Source organism: Cicer arietinum, chromosome 3 (genome assembly GCF_000331145.2).
Source record: "Cicer arietinum cultivar CDC Frontier isolate Library 1 chromosome 3, Cicar.CDCFrontier_v2.0, whole genome shotgun sequence".
Taxonomy (NCBI): Eukaryota; Viridiplantae; Streptophyta; class Magnoliopsida; order Fabales; family Fabaceae; genus Cicer; species Cicer arietinum.
This window is the reverse complement of record NC_021162.2, coordinates 34,711,015-34,722,627: the sequence shown is the minus strand read 5'-3', so window position 1 is coordinate 34,722,627 and position 11,613 is coordinate 34,711,015. Positions and strand designations below refer to the sequence as shown.

General features: G+C 29.3%; 1 pseudogene; it reads left to right on the top strand.

The window, feature by feature from the left end:
• Positions 1 to 6,672: 6,672 nt before the first annotated feature.
• Positions 6,673 to 8,603, top strand: LOC140919738 (probable protein disulfide-isomerase A6; annotated as a pseudogene).
• Positions 8,604 to 11,613: the final 3,010 nt, after the last annotated feature.

The following is an 11,613-nucleotide window of genomic DNA, read 5'->3' as shown; positions in this document are numbered from 1 at the left end:
TTTGTGTGACACACTATTAATTCATGGATACTTCAATAATATTGTTTTTATATTGTCAATTATTGTTTAACATCATATATCAATATTAATTGCATATGAAATGAGTTTTTTTTTCTAAGTTGAATGTGTATCCCATAACATTTTTTCTTTTTATAATTAAAAAAACACAAATCATAATTGAAACAAAAAAAAATAATATTAAATATTTGAAAATAAAGTACTTCTAACTATTTCATTATTCACTCGAAACTTTTTATGTCTTAAACATTCATAGACTTTTATTGCCTATAATTTTTTTTCAACCACTCTTGAAGTTTCTTGACTGTGTCAAATTATTATTTTAAAATTCCAAAGCAGACACAAATGAATTTTTTCAATATTTTAGATTTAACAAACTATCACCCACGAATCTATTATAATAATCTATTATAATAATTAAAACAGAACCCTCCAAAGTTCTTCCTCTATGCCACATCCTTCAATATTTCCCAACTCACCAAAATTCTGATGTGGCACATTCCAAATTCATCTTCTATTCTATTATGTTTTGTTTCTTGAATATATAATACAAACCTTTTCATTTGTCCAAGTACAATTATTTCATACATTATATAATTTCAGTTTTAATTTATCACTAATGACTCATCAATACATTTAAAAAGCTATAATTACTCATCAAAACTTTCATTTCAATAACCCATAAAAAAATACAAACTATCTAATATCTTCAAATCATGACAATGTAAGTTCAACTACATACACCAATTCTATTTTTCAACCACTCTCTTGTAAATTCTAAGTTCAAACAATGATAACGAAATTATGAAATGCAACCAATGTACAACTATTTGTGTGACACACTATTAATTCATGGATACTTCAATAATATTGTTTTTATATTGTCAATTATTGTTCAAGATCATATATCAATATTAATTGCATATGAAATGAGTTTTTTCAACCACTCTTGAAGGTTTTTGACTGTGTCAAATTATTATTTTAAAATTCCAAAGCAGACACAAATGAGTTTTTTTAATATTTTAGATTTAACAAACTATCAACCACGAATCTATTATAATAATCTATTATAATAATTAAAACAGAACCCTCCAAAGTTCTTCCTCTATGTCACATCCTCCAATATTTGCCAACTCACCAAAATTCTGATGTGGCATATTCCAAATTCATCTTCTATTCTATTATGTTTTGTTTCTTAAATATATAATACAAACCTTTTCATTTGTCCAAGTACAATTATTTCATACATTATATAATTTCAATTTTAATTTATCACTAATGACTCATCAATACATTTAAAAAGTTATAATTACTCATCAAAACTTTCATTTCAATAACCCATAAAAAAATACAAACTATCCAATATCTTCAAATCATGACAATGAAAGTTCGACTACATACACCCATTCTATTTTTCAACCACTCTCTTGTAAATTCTAAGTTCAAACAATGATAACGAAATTATGAAATGCAACCAATGTACCACTATTTGTGTGACACACTATTAATTCATGGATACTTCAATAATATTGTTTTTATATTATCAATTATTGTTCAAGATCATATATCAATATTAATTGCATATGAAATGAGTTTTTTTTTCCTAAGTTGAATGTGTATCCCATAACATTTTTTCTTTTTATAATTAAAAAAACACAAATCATAATTGAAAAAACAAAGAATAATATTAAATATTTGAAAATAAAGTATTTCTAACTATTTCATTATTCACTCGAAACTTTCTATGTTTTAAACATTCATAGACTTTTGTTGCCTATAATTTTTTTCAACCACTCTTGAAGTTTCTTGACTGTGTCAAATTATTATTTTAAAATTCCAAAGCAGACACAAATGAATTTTTTCAATATTTTAGATTTAACAAACTATCACCCACGAATCGATTATTTATTATCTATTATAATAATTAAAACAGAACCTTCCAAAGTTCTTCCTCTATGCCACATCCTCAAATATTTGCCAACTCACCAAAATTCTGATGTGGCACATTCCAAATTCATCATCTATTCTATCATGTTTTGTTTCTTGAATATATAATACAAACTTTTTCATTTGTTCAAGTACAATTATTTCATACATTATATAATTTCAGTTTTAATTTATCACTAATAATCCATCAATATATTTAAAAAGCTATAATTACTCATCAAAACTTTCATTTCAATAACCCATAAAAAAAAATACAAACTATCCAATATCTTAAAATCATGACAATGCAAGTTTGACTACATACACCCATTCTATTTTTCAACCACTCTCTTGTAAATTCTAAGTTCAAACAATGATAACGACATTATGAAATGCAACCAATGTACAACTATTTGTGTGACACACTATTAATTCATGGATATTTCAATAATATTGTTTTTATATTGTCAATTATTGTTCAAGATCATATATCAATATTAATTGCATATGAAATGAGTTTTTTTTTCTAAGTTGAATGTGTATGCCATAACATTTTTTCTTTTTATAATTAAAAAAACACAAATCATAATTGAAACAAAAAAAAGAATAATATTAAATATTTGAAAATAAAGTACTTCTAACTATTTCATTATTCACTTGAAACTTTCTATATCTTAAACATTCATAGACTTTTATTGCCTATAATTTTTTTCAACCACTCTTGAAGTTTCTTGACTGTGTCAAATTATTATTTTAAAATTCCAAAGCAAACACGAATGAATTTTTTCAATATTTTAGATTTAACAAATTATCACCCACGAATGAATGTTATAATATATCACAAAACACACAATATTATTAGAAGAACCACTTCAATGAAATAAAAAAAGTTTGAATGAACCAATTCCACATTTAAATATATTTTGCAAGAATTGTATTAGTCAACAATGTTTTACTTTTTCTTTTGTACTAAAGCAAATCTAGCTTATATATAATTATTCAAAAATATATTTACCTTTAAGTACATAAATACATCAAGATGTATCTTCAAAAGAATATAAACTATCCAATATCTTCAAATCATGGCAATGCAAGTTCGACTACATACACACATCAAGATCTATCTTCTATTTTTCAACCACTCTCTTGTAAATTCTAAGTTCAAACAATGATAACGACATTATAAAATGCAACCAATGTACAACTATTTATGTGACACACTATTAATTCACAAATACTTCAATAATATTGTTTTTATATTGTCAATTATTGTTCAAGATCATATATCAATATTATTGCATATAAAATGAATGTTTTTTTCTAGGTTGAATGTGTCTTCCATAACATTTTTTCTTTTTATAATTAAAAAAACACAAATTATAATTGAAAAGAAAAAAGAATAATATTAAATATTTGAAAATGAAGTACTTCTAACTATTTCATTATTCACTCGAAACTTTTTATGTCTTAAACATTCACAAACTTTTCTTGCCTATAATTTTTTTCAACTACTCTTGAAGTTTATTGACTGTGTCAAATAATTATTTTAAAATTCCAAAGCACACACGAATGAATTGTTTTAATATTTTGGATTTAACAAACTATCACTCACGAATGAATGTTATAATATATCACAAAGCACACAATATTATTAGAAGAACCACTTCAATGAAATAAAAAAAGTTTGAATAAACCAATTCCACATTTAAATATATTTTGCTAGAATTGTTTTAGTCAACAATGTTTTACTTCTTCTTTTGTACTAAAGCAAACCTAGCTTATATATAATTATTTAAAAATATATTTACCTTTAAGTACATAAACACTTGAGTATATTCTACTATAAAATAAAATTAACATTACTTTTAAATTACATATATTATTGTTATTTTGTACTTAGTAATATATTAAATTTTACCGCGCAACGTGCGGGTTATTCTCTAGTATCTTTTTAATTTTGAATTGAACTAGAAGATACACATTGAAGCTCTCTTAGGTGTTTAAATGAATTTTGCGCATACATATGACTTATTTTACATTTTTTAAATAATAATGATCAATAAATATTTAACCACTCTCCAATCTAACACCTCAACAACAAAAAAAATACTAAACGAATTACACTAATAAAAATGATGTTTTCATCGCCACATTTTTTTTATAAACACTCAAAATTTATCCTCTGCAATGAACATGCTTATTTAGTCTGATAATAAATACACGAAACACCCATAATTTTGAGTGCTTTTAGGCAAGTACTCCTTCAAGTACTTATAATTTTGTTCCCAATTATAAGAAAAAAACCCCATATTTTTTAATTCTTAAGGGAAGTTAAATATTGTGTTTGAATTTGAACCTCAACATATTAAATATCTATATTTACACTAAAAAATTAATAATTTATTAGTTGAGAACAATAAATAGTCAAATTTTGAGGTAGTCGAACTCCCCCTTAACCGAAGCAAGATCAAGTGTGCAAGAAACAGACAAATATGAGTCAGTTAAATCTTTTTCAAGTTTACAGGATTCCACAAAGGTTGGATAGGTTAGGAATGATTCAAAGCTCAATGGAACTTGATAATTTGACAGTTGAGCTCATCTTCCACATTTTACCGTCACTATTGATCAACATTGAGCCACAATTCTAGGAAAAGGCACGCACGAATATAGCCAATGAGACATGCCGAAAAGATATGAACGATGATGCGATCATGGGGCACCACAAATTCCCAAAAACAAAAGTTATCACACATTACCCGCGTAATAATTAGCCGAGCGAGGCTACATTTCTATAGGCCACGACTTATGGTCAGTAGGATTAATTTTGCATATAAATACCAGTGGTTGTAATATTTTTAGACACACTCGATCAATCAAACAAGATCATTATACATTATTTATCTTTTTATCACAAACACATCATACTTAACACTTTTTGGAGTAGTGACATATTTGCTTCCTTAATGTAAACGATTGAAGAAAAGGGAATAATAGTTGAGATTGGTTAGTCATTTCTTCGGATAATTCTTAATTCCAACAGTGATCATTTAACAGTCACTACACCAAAATATAAATTTTATAGCACACATTTAACAACGCTTTTTAACTAAAAAAGTTGTTGTATTATATTTTAAAAATACACCGAGGCTAAGACAATGTTTTTTTGAAAAGTGCTGTCACAGGTATTGATAGTTATATATAATAATAAAGCTTTTGACAACGTTGTTTTTATAAAAGCGCTTTCATATGGTCAAAATATTTACAACATTTTTTCTATAAGCGCTGTTATAGGCTCATATAGCGTTTTCAAATGGTCTTTTAAAGCTCTTTTTTATAAAATCGCTATCATTGGGTCAGAGTCTTTTAAATCACTTTAAAAAAATATTTTTGGACGGTTATTTTAAGGCTATCCTAAAATTCCACTATAAATCTCATTCACGATTATTTGTTGATATGTAACATTTCATTCCCTTTTTGTAAAAATAAATAAAATTAAAATCAATCCTTCCCTTGAAAAAGCATTCCATTTAATATCTTTAATGCCTATTATCAAATAAATAAATAATGAAAAAAATCCGAATCAAAGAAAATCTGAATCAAATAGGGAGTGTTTTGTTGACTAACTAAATGTGTGTATTTTATTATATCATGATTTATAAATATTTATATATTAAATATATTTTTATTTATTTATCAATAATTTAATAGAATTTGGCAATTTTTTATTCAAACTCTATTGTTTATCAATATATAATAACAAAATCTTTGATAATAGAGTCAAAATATTTACAATGTTTTTTCTATAAGTGCAGTTATAGAGTCATATAGCATTTTTATAGGGTATTTTAAAACGCTATAAAAGCGTTGTTATAAGGTCAGAGTCTTTTAAAGCACATTTTAATAAGTCATGACATAGGATCTTTCTAATTTTTTAACTATATGCATGCATGTATACTAGTTTCTTCACTCTCCTTGCGAACCCTCTTCTTCCTAGGAAACCCTTCTCTGTACAAACCTTCCTCTCCCTACGAAACCCTTCTTTGTGGAAACCCTCATCTCCCTGCGAAACCCGTAACCTGTATCTAATCTTCGACGCAACCCTTCTCTGTGCAACCAAGTCTCGGAAACGACTTCGCCATCGCATCTCAACATCTCCGCCATCGTAAGTGTCGCTCTGTTAGGGTTTTCTTTGCAAATTTTTAGGTTTTGTTTCAACATTTGGTACCTTGCTAGTGTTTTTGATTTGTTGGGTTTTGTTTTAATTTTTTAGGGCTCTGTTTCAATTTAGTAATGTCATTTTAATTTACAAAAACATGAATATTTTTATTGACATATTTTAGAGAAAAAAACACTACTGCTGACCTTGATTTCTGTTTTGGGTTCTGTTTTGTTTGGGTTCTGCTTTGTTTTGGGTTCTGTTTTGTTTGGGTTATGTTTTGTTTTGGGTTATGTATTGGGTTCCTCATGCATGTGAATAAGTGATTTTAATTGTTAATTTATATTATATAGATGTGTTCTTGAGTCAATGTTCTGAATACTTAGTAGTAGATTCTAACCATCCAATGTTGTTTTTCTCTTGTATTCAAGTCTTGTTGATTATCACCATTAGAATATGTTGGTGTGGTAGTTTGTCATCTATTCTGATCTTCATGGAATTTTGAATTATTTTAAACTTAATTATGTCGGTGATTTTTGTGCATAGTATTCGATATCACTATATCAAGGTTGATGCTGATATTGCTTTTACTATTTCTTCAAAATTATGAAAAGGTTGCTGCAGTATTTAGGTTGGAGGAAGAAGTAGTTATTGTGAATGTTGACGTTGACAAGCAGAAAGATTTGGCTGAGAAGTGAGTGTAGTGACATACTTTTATATGCCTTGTAATTAAACTATGTTAAAATCATATTTAACAAAAACATGTGCCTAATTTGGATGATTTCCATTAACAGATAAGGTGTTGTTGCTTATCCCTCATTGAAGCTTTTCCCGAAGAACAATAAAGCTGGCGAAGATTATGTTCGTGGTCATGATTTGGATGATTTTGTAGCTTTCATCAATGAGAAATGCGACACCAACCGTGAAGAACAGGGTCGACTTGCTTCTACGGTTACTTTATTAATGTGTTTACTGTTTAAATAAGCTAGAATACTATTCTTATAGCTTAATGGATTAATTATTAATTATTTAGGCTTGTATAGTAGCATCTCTAGATAATTTGATGAAGGAGTTTGTGAGTGCTGATGATGATGAGAAGAATAAGGTTGTCTTTTCTTGACTTGAAGAGGAAGTTAAGAAACTTAAGGGTACTGCTATAAGGTTTCAGCGATATCATGTTTCCTTTTTTGTTTTGATTTGCTTATCTAAGACAATTTCATTGTAGTTAATACAAATCATGTTAATCTATAAAGTTAATGCATATCATGTTAATGACATTCCTTTAACTATCATTTAAAAATTGTTTGCCATTCAGTTTTCCTTTTAAGAGTTCACATCATACAACTATATGTGAGGATTACCAGTTGCAACTAGGTAACATGCATCCAGGTTTATCTCCAACCCTACTTGCTATACAAATTAGATATTGAAAAATTAGTACCCCAATATAAAAACTCAAATCACTAGAAATTATTCTCTATGATAAATTAGTAGCAATCACTATTTAATAGAAGACATGTGTAGAATCATAGAAACAACTAAACTACATATTATAGCAAAGAATCTTAACTTCAAAACAAACACACATTCATAAAAACATTCAACATCAGAGCAAATCAGCTGCAACTTTTATTGAAACTTAAAAATAAGGTATTAGAGAGCTTATGCTAGCAAACGTTTCTCCATAAATCATGTGTGTAGTTATCTTGTATTTGAAAATACTGGTTATAGATTTGGTTTCAGGAACTAAAAAATTTAGTGAATCCCGTGGTAGAATAGAGTTGTTACTCGTGCACTCTAACTAGTATGATGTTTTTACATTGGGTTGAGTTGGATGTTATCATGGTTAACATTAGTAATCTTCTTTTAGCTTTAGCACAAACATGACGCTTGTGCCCTCATGTTGAGTAGGCATCAAATAAACCATTGGTATCGTCAATTTTGGCACAATCTGTCTCCATAAAATCTGCAAGGTTTAAGCGATATCATGTTTCGTTTTTTGTTCTAATTTGTTTATCTAAGACAATTTCATTGAAGTTAATGCATATCATGTTAATCTATAAAGTTAATGCAGATCATGTTAATGACATTCCTTCAGCTATCACTTAAAGATTGTTTGCCATTCAATTTTTCTTTTTAACTTGGTAATAGTAGAATGTTTAACCAAATGTGTCTTGTGATGATGTGTTATGCATTTGATGTATTTATTTTCCAATTTTTTTAATTAAATAAATTTATTTTAAAAGGATTACAATTGCTTCAGATATCCATTGAAATTTATTAAAGTTATGCATTCGGTGGCTCTAAGGAATGAGTCTAGTATTGTCAGAAGTGATGCTTATCTAAATCAATTGAGTTCTCACAAGGTACTTAGTTCAGAAGTAAGCGTTCTTGTGACTTACATATCTAGTTCTATAGTTTAGTTTCATATACTGTAGAGGATTTACTGCCGTAGGTTTCATGGATAATATCCTCAAATAATGTGATGCCTATATACATGTAATTTTCAAATGATTTAGAGGAGACTTTTGCTAGAGACCTCAATCTATTATTGGTGAGTGATATATCCATCAATTGCACACACCTCAATCTATTACTACCGTAGGTCATTTACACGAGAGACAATAGTTGGCGAAGATTATATCCTAAAATAATGTCAAAACATCAATGGTTGTATCGTGTCTTACAATTTGATTAATAGTCTAGTTCTAGTCTTTTAACTTAAAGGGTTCTTAAATCCTATTGGTGATGATTGTGGTCAGTATCAAATCGAATAATATAAAATTATTAGTTTTCATCTATAAAAGCTTTATGAAATACCTACGACAGAGCTTTTTTTTAAAAAACGCTATTATATACCTACGACAACACTTATGTGAAAAGAGCTATTAAATACCTACAACAACGCTTTTTAGAAGAAAATACACACGCATAAGTTACCACATACGATAACGTTTTTTTTTTTTAAAAACGCTGTCAAATGAGCACCTATAACAACACTTTTAACCCAAAAGCACTATAAGTTTCTACCTACGACATCGCTTTTAAAAAAAGCGCTATTAAATATCACCTACGACAGCGCTTTTATATTTTAAAAAGCATTGTCGTATATTTTAACATCACTACATACTATAGCGCTTAAAAGAGCTATTAAATGCATACAAAAAACATTGTTAAAGCCTAATTTTAGTGTAGTGAGTTCACTTTGCGAGGTCACAATAACATTTGATAGATGCATTTGTGTTTCGATAAAAGTCTCATTAGTATGGAACAACCATCAAAGAATTTAGTCCAACATAGGTCCAATGACCCTCCCCATATGTTGGGAATGCCTACATTTGTGGTCATCCTAATGCATTTTGGGACACGATGGTTATTCCACTTGAGCAACCAATAGTTATGACAACATTATTTATTAGAGAACAAAATGACATGGGGATACATGGCATCATGTATCTGGTCTCCCAACAACTTGCTGACACTGTTAAACCTTTATTTCACAATGAGGTTCAACAAGTTAGGGAATTGAAGATAAAACGAGCCAATTTAGGTGACAGTTCTGTCACTACTCCAATCCAAGGGGCAGAACTAAACCAAGGCCAAACATACTTTTTATAACTCAAATTCAGTCGACCATCGCAATGACAGGACCCTCCCAGGTGTAACTAATTCTTACACAACAAGTACCTTTTATTCCTTGGAAGTCCCAACATAGAATTTTTGCTACGGTCTTGGGGGAATTCAGTGGCGAATGATACATATAATCAGGATAATCTTCAATAAGATAAGGTACATATGGCGAGAAGGCCACCTGAAACAATAAGAAAAAGTGGAATGTTGCAAGTGTCACCATATGGAAATAATCAGTAGAGAAGCAACATGTCATACGAGGGAGGACAAGCCTTCAGCCTAATGTTGCGTTAAAAGAACATTGAAGGGCAAGTGCACCCCTATTACAGTAGTAATAAATTTAGGACGAAAGTTCCAGATATCATACTGAAGATATTAAAATAAAAAATGTGATTAAAATTGTTAAGAGTAGAAAGACAAAGAACAAATTGCAATTCAATTTGTAGAAACACTGTTAATAGCTTAAAAGAGCTATTAAATGCATACAAAAAACATTGTTAAAGCCTAATTTTAGTGTAGTGAGTTCACTTTGCGAGGTCACAATAACATTTGATAGATGCATTTGTGTTTCGGTAAAAGTCTCATTAGTATGGAACAACCATCAAAGAATTTAGTCCAACATAGGTCCAATGACCCTCCCCATATGTTGGGAATGCCTACATTTGTGGTCATCCTAATGCGTTTTGGGACACGATGGTTATTCCACTTGAGCAACCAATAGTTATGACAACATTATTTATTAGAGAACAAAATGACATGGGGATACATGGCATCATGTATCTGGTCTCCCAACAACTTGCTGACACTGTTAAACCTTTATTTCACAATGAGGTTCAACAAGTTAGGGAATTGAAGATAAAACGAGCCAATTTAGGTGACAGTTCTGTCACTACTCCAATCCAAGGGGCAGAACTAAACCAAGGCCAAACATACTTTTTATAACTCAAATTCAGTCGACCATCGCAATGACAGGACCCTCCCAGGTGTAACTAATTCTTACACAACAAGTACCTTTTATTCCTTGGAAGTCCCAACATAGAATTTTTGCTACGATCTTGGGGGAATTCAGTGGCGAATGATACATATAATCAGGATAATCTTCAATAAGATAAGGTACATATGGCGAGAAGGCCACCTGAAACAATAAGAAAAAGTGGAATGTTGCAAGTGTCACCATATGGAAATAATCAATAGAGAAGCAACATGTCATACGAGGGAGGACAAGCCTTCAGCCTAATGTTGCGTTAAAAGAACATTGAAGGGCAAGTGCACCCCTATTACAGTAGTAATAAATTTAGGACGAAAGTTCCAGATATCATACTGAAGATATTAAAATAAAAAATGTAATTAAAATTGTTAAGAGTAGAAAGACAAAGAACAAATTGCAATTCAATTTGTAGAAACACTAAGGCGTACGGTTTCACTTATATCCATTATAATTATATCCCTAAAATATTTATGATTTATACTTCCAAATATGATGTCAATCAACTATTTTATAGCTATGGCGACATTACCTATAAACTAATCGAGTTGGTAAAGGTAGCTACTCTTTATTGGGATTCAAACACAAGGATTAATTCATTCAATATGATGGGAGACACAAATTATAAATTAAGGAGGAAAATATAATTAAAATGGTAAATAATTCATCACAGCCTTAATGACATTTGTAAAATAAAATTGCAAAGAAAATAGACTAAGATAACTTCCCAACGACGATAATATGTTCTTCTTCTAGTCTTCTTTTCTCTCCTCTTAAATAGAAACACTCTTATCTTCATCCTACATTTTCCAATTTATACCAAATCCTAGAAAAAAAAGGTTCATTTGAACACATTTTCACGACCACATGTGTTACATCTGGTCCATACAAACAACCC